This window comes from Macrotis lagotis, chromosome 4 (assembly GCF_037893015.1).
Source record: "Macrotis lagotis isolate mMagLag1 chromosome 4, bilby.v1.9.chrom.fasta, whole genome shotgun sequence".
NCBI classification, from domain to species: Eukaryota; Metazoa; Chordata; class Mammalia; order Peramelemorphia; family Peramelidae; genus Macrotis; species Macrotis lagotis.
Genome location: NC_133661.1, coordinates 60,331,801 through 60,342,153, shown reverse-complemented (window position 1 = coordinate 60,342,153; position 10,353 = coordinate 60,331,801). Strand labels below are relative to the sequence as shown.

Below are 10,353 nucleotides of genomic sequence, written 5' to 3'. Positions count from 1 at the left end.
ACACCCTTCCTCCTTCCCCACTACCCCTCCCCCAATCCCCCATGTCTTTCCTTCAGGCCAGAATGTCCTCAGAAACTGTGGTGCCTTACTCTGAGAGTGAGTGTGTGTGTGTGTGTGTGTGTGTGTGTGTGTGTGTGTGTGTGTGTGTGTGTGTGTGTGTGTGTGTGTGTGTGTGTGTGTGTTTGGAGGGTCTTTGGGGGCAAGGATGGTAGCTCTTAATTCTACAACTGAGGATTGAACTTGAACCAGGATGTTTTGAATGGATCTTAAAGGAAACAGTCATTTCCAAAAAAGGGGAGAGTTTTCTGAAGCCAGCAATGATCCCACAGAGCTGAGTCCTGGGTGAAAGTGCATCTGCCTCCTTGCACAATCCGAATTTCACTTCAGTCTAGGGCCAGCTGGCGCCCTTCCTCCTAGTCACTTTGTGGAGTCTTGGCAGGAGGGAGTATCCACTGCAACAGGAGCCCTTAGCTGAACTCCTGTCCTTCTATCAGAAAATCTGCCGCTTTGCTTTTAGACCTAGGCCTTGGGGGGGTAGGAGGGGGTGGGGGGAATCAAAGGAAAAATTCTTTAAAAAAATTTCCTTTTGGGGCTGGGAGGGGGGGATGTTCAGTAGATTCTTTTGTTTGTCAATGACCAAGTGATAGAATGTGGTTCAGGACTTGAAATTAACCTCTATTAGCTGTGTGATTATGGAAAAGTCAGTGCCTCTGTAGGCCTCAGTTTCCCCATTTGCAAAATGAGGATGTTGGTCTCTATGGTCCTTTTTGTTCTAAATGTGTGATGAATTAGGTGGTTAGATTTCCCATCAAAGTATTAGAGTGATTGGATATTTGTTGGCTTTTTTTTTTTTGCCCCAGTAGGGCTATATATAAGTATAATAGGCATAATATATATTACATGTAATATATACATTATACTTTCAAGGGAGGGAAAACAGTTTCTAGTGATACAAATTATTGAGTTGAAGTTTTGCTCTAGGGACTTGATGACTATTTCCCCTTTCCCTAGTGCCAATATTTTCACAAGACACATAAATATTGTGATCAAATACAAACTGGAAAACCACACACAAGCAACAACAGTAAAAGATTAGCTTGTCAATATTTAAGGAACTCGAAGAAAAGGCTCAACTGGTCAAAAAGGTCCAAATGCCTCTGGGAATCCCAGACCTAAGAAGGATGGGAAGGATCCCATTTAATAAAAGGAGTTGCTTCAAAACTTCAGGTTGTGATTTTGTTGTCATGGACATCATCTTTCTCAAAGTCAATGGCCTTTGGTAACTGATGCAGCTGAAAAGTTCAACCTGGTTATAAGCTTCTCTGACTTCCTTGGGCTGATTTTCAGACACAAGATGCTGCCCATCCTTGAAGGCCTTGATACCTTGGTAAGACTTCCAGAACATGGACTCCACAGTCATTGCCTTGGGAAACATCCATACACCTCTACAACCCAATGGATCCTCACAGTAGGACTTCTGAAAAGATTATTAGTTATAATGAAACAAGATAGTGCAATGAATAGTATGGTCAGCTTAGAGTCAGGGATCTTGGAATTCAGATCCAGCCTAGATACTTCCTGAGTACTACTCTGGAGAAGTATGTTACTTAATCTGCCTCAGTTTTGCCTTCTTTAAAATAAGTCTAATAGGTTGCTGTAAGGTTAAAGTCAGAGAATATTTGTCAGCACTTTTCTTTACCTTAAATTGATATAATAATTTCATGTCTGACTCTTCACGGCCCCATTTAGGGTTTTCTTGGCAAAGATACTGGTGTGATTTGCCATTTCCTTTTCTGGCTCCTTTTGTAGATGGAGAAACTGAGGCAAGCAGGATTAAGTGGCTTGCCCAGGGTCACAAAACTACTTCAGGAAGATTTGACTTTACATTGGGCACTCTATTCATTGTACCCCATAGGAATAGTAGATAATTCTAATAATTAACTACCAATATGAATAATATTGTATTATAAAGAGCTTCAAGGTCAAAAAGGGACTTCACTTGCAACAACTTCACTTGCAACAACTCTGTGATGTGAGTAGGCTGAGCATCATTATTCCCATTTTACAGAAAAGAAAACTGAGACTCAGAAAACTTGACCTAAGTTCTATAGCTAGAGAAGAGCAGTTTCTGAATTTGAACCCAGATCTTCTGAATTCAAGTAGTGCGGAGTCATAGATAGAATCATGCAAGCTTTAACAGCCACTACTTATTTTTTTTTTTTAGGTTTTTTTTCAAGGAAATGGGGTTAAGTGGCTTGCCCAAGGCCACACAGCTAGGTTATTATTAAGTGTCTGAGGTCGGATTTGAACTCAGGTCTTCCTGACTCCAGGGCTGGTGCTCTATCCGTTGCACTACCTAGTTGCCCCAGAACCCACATCTTCTGATTGACTCTTACGCTTTTGCAGCATTTACAATCAGAGAGTCAAGATCTACATGCAGAGTCATTATGGAACACTGCAAGACTGTTAAATAATTGTGCTAAAATATTATGAAATACATAAGAAGTGATTGGGGTTCAGAAAAGGGAGAGATCCATAGTCGGTTTGAGCTAATCTGGGACTTTGGAGGACACATATCCAATCCCTTTCTTTGAATCTCAGACCCAAGAAGGATAGAAAAGTTATTTATTTCAGGAGGAAACTGAGGCACAAAAATAGAAATGATTCATGCCTGTAATATAAAGGGTTAGTCTAAAAGTTGGGACTCTAAGAATTCCCAAAACTAACCCATTACAACAGGAGGAGTTCTAGAAGGAGGAAGCATGATAAGATAGGTAGGACTTCCATAGGCAAATGTGGAGGGAGCTGTTCTAGCATGCAAAGAGAAGTAGAATCAGCATAGATCTAGCAATTGTCAGACTCCTGAGATATTTTGGTGATGGGTAGGTGGGGACTGCTAGGTTCTAACTATTTTCTTAAATAATAACAATATGTCTTAATTTCAAATATGGTCAACATTGATAGATGGAACCCACATAGACACCCTGGAGTCCTCAATAATTTTACAGAAAGTAGAAAGGTCCCAAGGTTAAAAAAATTTGAAAACCACTGACAAAGAGAATATAAGTATATGTGTGTGTGTGTGTGTGTGTGTGTGTGTGTGTGTGTGTGTGTGTGTGTATGTGGAGGTGTGGTTTGTATCCACATACACAATGAGAAAGAGAGGGTGCCTGAGTAGAGAAAATAAAAGCTAAATAAGAACGGATCCAGGGAGATCAGGGCTGGTCCCTTGGTCTCTATTTCAAAGTCAGCTACATCTTGTCTAGCTGAAACAACAGGCAAGGGTTTCAATGTATTTCCTTTCTCCTTTGGAAACAGGAAGTTAAAACAGGCCATTTCAGAGGTGGTTTGGATAGTATCAGAGGAGGGAGAGATGCATATTTCTACAATGACCCATTAGGTTCGCTCCACTCTCACTTCTGGTTTTAAATATCCTTTATAATCATTGGAATCAAATTGACATTAGAAGTCCCTTGGTTTCTCAAACAGTCCCATTACTGATAACTCTTCTACCCTTGAAAGATAAGAAGCATCAAGATTTCCCCAAAGGATTCATTTATTTCTATTTTAAAAGCTGACAAAGAAGCACGATAGCTTTGCCAGCAGCAGAATAGGAATTGGAGAGTTTGAGTTTGAATTCTGAATCTTCTATTTGCTACCTGTGATTTTTGGCAGATTATGTCTTTGGGCCTCAATTTTCTCATTAGTAAAGCAATGGGTTTGGAATAGATGGCTTTGGAGGTCTCTTCTCATTCTAAATCCTATAATTCAAAACATAGATTCACATAATTTTAAGTTGGAAAGGAACTCAGTGGCCATCTGGTCAATTCATGGTCCCTCAGAAAATCTCCACCACAGCAAGCCCTGATATGTAGTTATCTATCCTTTACATGTGAAGACCTCAGATGAGGCCAATCCATTGCCTCTTTTTTTTCTTTTCTTTTTTTTTTTAGGTTTTTTCAAGGCAAATGGGGTTAAGTGGCTTGCCCAAGGCCACAGAGCTAGATAATTATTAAGTATCTGAGACCAGATTTGAACCCAGGTACTCCTGACTCCAGGGCCGGTGCTTTATCCACTAGGCCACCTAGCCGCCCCTAATCCATTCCCTCTTGAAGAAGACTATTCCATTTTTAGATAGCTCAAACTGTAGGAAGTTTTTCTTTATATCTAGTTGAAATTTGTTTCTTAGAATTTCCACCCATTTTTCCTGGGCCAAGTAGATGACATCTAAGCTGTCTGGCATAAGACAGCCAATCAAATATTTGCAGATATTTATCATTACCTACTTTTTCCCTCTCCTGACTTCTCCAGGTTAAATAATCTCAGTTTGTTCAGCCCTTCCTTGTATATTCTAGAGTCTAGACTCAAGGTCTTTGTAGTCTTGATTCTTCTCCTCTGAATATTCACCGTTTCATCAGCAACTTCCCTAAACTGAGACGAATACTCCAGATGTAATTTGGTGAGGCCAATAGCAGAGGGAATATTACCTTTTTGTTTCTGGATGGCATAGCTTTATTACTGTAGTCCAGTGATGACGTTGGTGGTGATGGGGACTAGGTATGCCAACACTTGTTATTTTGGGCAGGAATAGAAACCAAGAAGGATGGAACACTAAGCCTGCAGTCTAATCTCAGACTCTTAATAACTGTGTGATCCTGGGCAAGTCTCTGTTTGCCTTAATGCATTGGAGAAGGAAATGGCAAACTACTTCAGTTTCTTTGCCAAGGAACCTTCATGGACAGTAGGATGCATGGGATCATAAAGTGCATAAAGAACTGAATGACTGAACAACAAAGTGGCCTAGTGAAATGGAAAGAACCCTGGCTTGGCAGTCACAGAGATGGAGCTTGCTCCCCAGTCTTGCCATTAACCCTTTGGGTGCTCTAGAACAAGATATTTCATTTTTTCAATCTCAGTTTCATCATTTGTAAAATTTAGTGTGGATAGGGCAGATAAAATCCTTTTAATCTATTTGTTCAACTGAACTGATCTTGGCAGAATGACTTTTTCATGAGAAACAATCCTTAACTTTTTTTTGTTTTTAGGTTTTTGCAAGGCAAATGGGGTTAAGTGGCTTGCCCAAGGCCACACAGCTAGGTAATTATTAAATGTCTGAGACCGGATTTGAACCCAGGTACTCCTGACTCCAAGGCCAGTGCTTTATCCACTACGCCACCTAGCCACCCCCAATCCTTAACTTTTGACTCTAAACTCATCTGTTTTGATTTTTCCAGGCAGATGAGGGAAAGATGGCAGAGTGGCCTCAGATGGTTTAGAGCTGGCAGAAGATGTAGAATTGGAAGGAATCTGGGAGACCATTTGGTACAATCCATTATTTTCATAAATAGGAAAATATAGGAACTGGGTTCCAATCGCAATTCTTCATGATCACAATAGTTAACTTATATATAGCTCACTGAAGTTTTACAAGTCTCTCTGGAAGTTATTTCATTCGTTCTTCACCACTGCCCAGTGAGGAAGGTGATATTCTCCCCATGTTTCAGATAGGGAAACTGAGGCTGAGAGACTGGGTGACACATCCAGCTCACATCACTAGTCTTTCTGATTCCATGTCCATTGCTGTATCCACTGAGCCACCTCATTTTTGAAGCTCTTCATTCTATGGGGCAACTCACAAGGTCTAAAACTCTTTTCATTATTCTGTTCTTATTTCCAAGTAGTGACAGTATTTTCCTCCTAAAATGCACTCTAGTCCTGGGTTTAAGGTGCCTCCCATCTCTTGCTACCGAATATGAGTAGTTCCTTAACTGGGGGAAGTAGAGCCCTTCCATCCCCCATCACTGGAGGACAACCTCTGAGAAGTAACTCAGAAAGATGAAAAGAGCATTGGAGATGATGAATTAGGAGTAGATCATGGAAGCTGATCAATTGAGAATTGGGCATGGGAAGGGATGAGTTAGGAATGCAGAAAGAGCCATGAATTCTCATTCATGGCCAATGTGCATTTTGGTTGTTATTTGTTTTAAGTATATATACAACACAGAGAACTCAGGGGTAGATTGGTAAATGTTCAGCAACTGACTCAAAAAGAAAAAAGTAGGTACAATTCACCTTTAAATTTAATTTGCATTATTAACATTTCTTCCATCATTCTCTTAAGTATAGAACAGTAAATCAAGTCCTGATACATAGCATTTGCCAATTTCTGTGGTGTAAATAAATATACTGAAAATTTAATGATCAACTCTCAAGTGCTGATGGGGCTCCAACACCCTCCTGGCAGAGCTTCCACTTGGAATAGGGACATGGTGGTAGGTTATTGGGTAGTGATATTTAGAATAAAAATTATCATCAATAAAATATTTTAAATGCATGGAAAACAAAGTGGAGAAAGGGGAACAAAGAAAGAAGTTTTTATTACATTGTTATATTATGGTTATTGTTCAGTCATGTCCGACTCTTCCTGACTGTACAAAGTACTGAAACCATTTGTCATTTCCTTTGATAGTGAAGTAAAGAATTGATTGATAGGGGTAGCTAGGTGGCACCACCCTGGAGTCAGGAGTATCTGAGTTCAAATTCTGCCTCAGACACTTAACAATTACCTAGCTGTGTAGCCTTGGGCAAGTTGGAGTCAGGAGTATCTGAGTTCAAATTCTGCCTCAGACACTTAACAATTACCTAGCTGTGTAGCCTTGGGCAAGTTGGAGTCAGGAGTATCTGAGTTCAAATTCTGCCGAAGACTCTTAATGATTACCTAGCTGTGTGGCCTTGGGCAAGTCACTTAACCCCATTTGCCTTGCAGAAAAAAAATAAAAAAAAATTGATTGATAGTGGTGAAATGATTTATCCAGGGCCACACAGTAAACATCTGAGGATGGATCTGAACTCATGTCATCCTGACTCCAGATCCAGTGCTATATCCACTGAGTGTTAATCAACTGTACCTTCCAGTATAAATTATACATACATACATATATTAAAAACAAACCCCCCCAAAACTGTATGCAGTGGTTCACAGTTTCTTTATACTTGTTTGCTCATCTTAGTATATTAAAATGTTTGTGTTTGCTGATGACTGATAACTTCACAATAAAAAAAATTAAAAATTAACAAAAGACCCTTGAAGATTAGAGGACCAAGGTCAGAATCTTTTGTCACTGAATACCTGAGTGAGATTAGGTTAATCACTGCCTAGCTTTAGGCCTCAGTTTTTCACCTTTAGCAGGAGCTTGGACTACATCATTTCCAAGATCTCATATCATTTTCTTCTTTAGCAGCAGACTGGTTTAGAGGAAAGAATGTTTAAATCTTGAGCCATGGATTCTGGGTTTGAATTCTTACTCTGCCATTTGCTACCTGTGTGACCTTGGACAAATTAATTTCTTTGAGGCTCAATTTCCTCATTTGTAAAATGAAGGTATTAGATTAAGTTACTTGGATCTCTATTAATAGCTTTGGAAGTAGAAATGGGCATTCTACTGACTTTGCAGGGCCCTACCTCATTTAAATCCAATTCATTTGTATGTCTTGGCATCACCTCCCTAGAGTCATGGTTCTCTTCAAGAAGGAAGGACAAACACTACCCTCTGCCCTCCACCCTTCATTTAGGAACTTCTCTAAGGCATCACAGATTCTAAGGAGGTAAGATTCCAATAAAAGGGCAAGTCCTATATCCCTTCCAGGGTAGCAAAGCTTCTTTGTCTTTCCTGCTCCCTCCCTTCTTTTAAAGGGCAGGGGTCCCACTTGGGCAGCCATTTCAATCGTCTTAATTGGCTTAGGTGTATTCTCCACAGGCATGGTGATAGGAAATTAAAACCAAAGCAGCAGCATGAAGGAAACAAGGTTGAGTTACTTGAGTCTAAATCATTCAGGGATTGCCCAACCTTTCTTCCTATTGCTCCCCTCTCTGAGATTGGAGTCAGAGGGTCCTGAGTTTCTCATTGGATTTTAATGCACTTCTAAGCATGTTTGGGGAGGGGGTTTGGGAGGGGACCAGGGGGGTGTGGGGATCTATTCTGAAGGCCTCTTACAGTTCTGACCTTCCACCGGTTTGATTCTGAGTGCTCTGGGTGAAAAGGATAACCATTCTCATACAAGTGAAATCCCATTATAAAAACCTCCATGAGGCATCTACTTTCATTTTTCATGGGGAGTAGAATGCAGTTTTAATTGAGTGCATTGCTAAAAATCACATTCCCAATCTGCAGGAGTCGGAGATCAAACAGGACCCGTGCCCAGTCTCTCTATACTGAATCATCAAGGAAAACCAGACTGGGAGCCTTTGAAAGAAAAGAGGGATGTGCCACCCAGCCCACCCTTTTCTGTTTTTCCTTTTCCTCCAGCTCCAAAACTCTTCCTCCAGGGACCAGGAAGATTTTGTTTGAGTTGGCATGGTGGGAATCAAGGAAGGTATTTTTTGCTAGAAGCAATGAAACCAAGGGAGATGAGAGATGCTGATGGCCAGTTGATGGCAGAATACTTCAGTAAAAGTTTTTGCTCTGTTCAGTGAAATTCTCTCATTTTGCAGATGAGTAAACTGAGGCACAAAAAAAGGTTAAACAGCTTGCCTAGGATTGCAGTTAGTATCTTAGGTAGGATTTGAACCCAGACTTTGCTGTCCTCGAGCTTAAAATTCTGCCTACTATATACTGGCCTCAGACACTAGCTGGGTGAAGTCACTTAACCCTGTTGGCCTCAGTTTTCTTATCTGAATAATGAACTGGAGAAGGAAATGGCAAAATTGCCAAGAAAATCCAAAATGGGATCACAAAGAGTCAAACACAACTGAAATGATCGAATAATACTAGTTACCTGTGTAACCCCTTACTCCTAAAGATGAAGGAAACAGAGATTAAATGATCAATACAAATTCCAAAATAGTACAATCCCCCCCCATACAAGCTAAAACAATTTTTATATTATATATATATATATATATATATATATATTAAAGTTTTGAGTTACCAAATTCTATCCTATCCCTCCCTCTCTCCCCTCTGCCTTTCCTGACACACACAGTAAGAATTGCCCATCTAAGAAAGAAGGAGCTAATCTCATTTAGATCCTTTGCAAACCTTCAAGGTGTTTTTATACATGTCAGCAATTATTATTTATTGCAATCATGTCCGTTTTGCACTGACTAACCCTTGGAGTAGAGAAGAGTTTTGTCGTAGAGAATCTTTGCCCTAATGAGTCTTAATCTAGCAAATAACCTCTTCAATCCTAGACAATAAAGGTGCCAGCTTTATAATAGCTAGCATTTATAAAGTGCTTTTAGGTTTGTAAAGTGCAACAATTTAGAGTTACAAATCCTCAAACTACTGCTACTATAAATCCTCATTTTTCTGATGAGAAAAACTAAGGCAGATAGAAGCCAAGTGACTTGACTAGGTCCACATAGCTTCCGGGTATGAATAATTCTAATCAAAATGAGGCGATAACACAAATACAAGTTTTATAAGCAGTTATATTAAATATAAGAATATATTCTAAATATTGGCTATATCTTGTATTTCAAAATATAGGCTACATAGACCATACTCTGTATATTGATATAATATATATCAACTACATATTATATTCATATATATTCTATATAGACTCTATCCAAATATTCAGTATATATTCTCTCTCTATGTATAGAAGATAGACTATTTATATATATTATATATATATATATAGTATATAGACACTATCCTATATTTTCAGTACATAGTCCCTCTAAATATGTGCTTGTAATAGTTTTTAGATAATAGTTATTTCCACCTTTGCCAAAATAGCTGCTATTTATATAGTTCTCTAAGATTTCAAAACTGCTTTATACACAATGTCCCATTTGATTTCCAGAACAATCTTGTGTGGTTTTATTTTTATTTTATTTTTGTTATCATTCCTATATTCTTTGTGAGTAAATTGAGGCTTAGACAGGGAAAGTGATTTGTCCTACATCATAGAGCATATATATCTTGGAAGGGATTTGAACCAAGGTCACCTTGACACACTGATAAATGAGATGGCAGATACATTAAAAACCGGAGTTCAAATCTGACCTTAGACACCTCCTAGCTGTGAGACTCTTTAATGTTTATTTGTTTCAGTTTCCTCATATGTAAAAGGGGAATAATTATTGCCCCTACCTCCTAAGATTGTTGTAAGGATCAAATGAGATAAAAATGGAAAGGTCCTCAGTACTGTATCTGAGACATAGCAAGGACTAAATATCAAGGTTAGTGATAATTATTATACTGTTAAGACACTTAAGCATGATGCTTATTGTCTTTTGCTCTTCTGCCCCCAAATCTAAAACAGAAGGCCCCTATCCTAACTTAATGTAAATCAGCTTATTAAAATTAGTTGATCTGTGAGCAAAAGTTTTTTAAAAGAGATGAA

General features: G+C 39.0%; 1 long non-coding RNA gene across 1 annotated transcript in view; it reads right to left on the bottom strand.

The window, feature by feature from the left end:
* Positions 1 to 594: 594 nt before the first annotated feature.
* The window catches only part of LOC141520950 (uncharacterized), a 37,128-nt gene continuing 27,369 nt past the window's right edge, over positions 595 to 10,353 (bottom strand). Inside the window, exon 4 of the long non-coding RNA XR_012477806.1 lies at positions 595 to 1,477. This is a non-coding gene — a long non-coding RNA (uncharacterized LOC141520950). The remainder of the gene's footprint in view (positions 1,478 to 10,353) is intronic.